This window comes from Etheostoma spectabile, chromosome 5 (genome assembly GCF_008692095.1).
Source record: "Etheostoma spectabile isolate EspeVRDwgs_2016 chromosome 5, UIUC_Espe_1.0, whole genome shotgun sequence".
NCBI classification, from domain to species: Eukaryota; Metazoa; Chordata; class Actinopteri; order Perciformes; family Percidae; genus Etheostoma; species Etheostoma spectabile.
This window is the reverse complement of record NC_045737.1, coordinates 14,862,746-14,864,899: the sequence shown is the minus strand read 5'-3', so window position 1 is coordinate 14,864,899 and position 2,154 is coordinate 14,862,746. Positions and strand designations below refer to the sequence as shown.

The 2,154-nt window shown below is 41.6% G+C and overlaps 1 protein-coding gene across 8 annotated transcripts in view; it reads left to right on the top strand.

Annotated features, from left to right (window-relative positions):
• The window catches only part of wdfy3 (WD repeat and FYVE domain containing 3), a gene marked incomplete at its 3' end in the record, with an annotated part of 112,883 nt that overhangs the window by 40,281 nt on the left and 70,448 nt on the right, over positions 1-2,154 (top strand).

The following is a 2,154-nucleotide window of genomic DNA, read 5'->3' as shown; positions in this document are numbered from 1 at the left end:
ACACACACACACACACACACACACACACACACACACACACACACAGGCTCTCTTGTACATGCATGTGCACACAAGATTCATGGTGTCAAAAAGGTCTTCAGTTATGTATCAAATCCAAGCAGATGATATTTTTGAATTATTTGGTGACAGTAATAATACTCATTATACATTAATACGGCACAAGAATGTTTTGGGCTGATGGCTACGGTACACTGGGATTCAAGGCATTTATTTCAAACACCTATTTGACTAGAAGGGCACTCAGAAAGCTCAGACTCCGTCAAGGGCATGCCCTGTCTGGCAATGTTAATGAGTGAAAGTGAAAAATAATGTCCCGTGGTTCAGATCTGCTCCAATGTAATGGATTCTTCCTTGGCCCATGATATACTGTACCCTTCCACCAAGTTTCATAAAAGATCGGACCGGTAGTTTTTCCGTAATCCTGCTGACAGGCAAATAAACGAACAAACTAAACCAAAAATACAGTCTCCCTGGCGGGGGTACTGATGTCTCTTGGAAAGCCGCGTCACAGCTGCTGGTGACTTGTTTTATGCAATGCAGGATGTTGTGCGGGAACATTGGAGGACACACATTACCGGTGCCTTTAGAACAACCAATTACACACAAATTGTTCTTTTTGGCTTTAATTATGTGTGTCTTGTTTGACCTTAAATGCTAATAAAATCATTCATGTAGTGATTCAATTAAGCCAAAAAAAAACAATCACCAATTTGTGTCTGCATGTATCTACATTACTGAAGTGTCCTGGAGCAAGACACATATTCCCCACCATCCCCAGAGCTACTACGCCTTGACCTCTGACCTTTCTGTTGAGGTGGAGAGGAAAATCTTCCTCCAGATATCAATAAAGTATATTATCCCTCTCCTCCCACATCACTCAGTCTCCATTGACCCTCTGTGTGTGGGGTGTGTGTGTGTGTGTTGTGTGTGTGTGGGTGTGTGTGTGGGTGTGTGTGTGTGTGTGTGTGTGTGTGTGTGTGTGTGTGTGTGTGTGTGTGTGTGTGTGTGTGTGTGTGTGTGTGTGTGTGTGTGTGTGGTGTGTGTAGTCAGCTGGAGAAATGCGCTGAGTCCAAAAGATAACAGGCTGCATACTGACAGCTCAGAGCTCCTCCACCTGATGAGATGGTTGCTTTTGTCAGAAAAAAAAGGATGAGTGGTGTGGTGTTTTAAGCCCCCCTTTTTGTGACATATTGATTACATTACATGTTGTGCTTGAGCTCTCAGCAAGAAGCCTTATCTGGAGAGGCAATTAGTGCAAAGAAGAAAACGCAATTCAGTGCGTCACACAATAACAAGGATGCAGTACTAAAAGTTCAGGGTCAGAACCATCAGCCCATCAGTAAACAGATAGTTTTTTTTTTTTTTTTTTTGGGCTGATAAGCTTACCAACATCACAAGCAACCCATTTTTAATCATCATTGCTTTTATAACATCTACGTGATGAAACATAATGACAAAGCTCAGACCTGCTGCATGAAAAGAAACCTTGGTCATAAAACAAGTGCTAAAACAGCAAAGATCAAATGTTTATCTCAATAAGTTTCATCAAAACCTTGTCACTTTCACCTTACAAAATGGCATTACGGCACTACAACAGTGGTGAAAAAGAGAAGGTTTTTAAGTTGATCGGGTAATCGATTAAAAGTGAGCCTATGACAAAACAAAAGAGACAAAACACAAGATTCAAAAGTCATCAAAATCAACCATATTGCGTCTGGGTATTTCATACTTTAGGGACACTGACAGATTTTATCAGTCTGAACTTAAAGGTGCCCTGCCACACAAAACAGTTTTTGTTTGCCTTTTTTGAAATATGTTAGGTCCATAGGTGTTTGTGTTCTGTTGTGAATGTGAAAATGAACTGCTACCTCCTCTGTCAGCTCTAGCCACTGAAAGAAATAAGTGGAGAAATCAGGCCAATTACAAAAGCTGATCAGTCTGACGTCATGTTGCCTGAGCTCATTACTATTCATGAGCTCACCCATTTTTGGCCCCCGGCTCTTTTGGGGGTAAAGGCTACTATATCAGGCTTCATAGGCTAGCTGTTAGCCAATCAGAGTTAAGCAGCTTAGCTCGTTGAATATTAAGGAGAACTGGCACAAATCGTCCTGCAGGCTTTCTATACCACGCTAG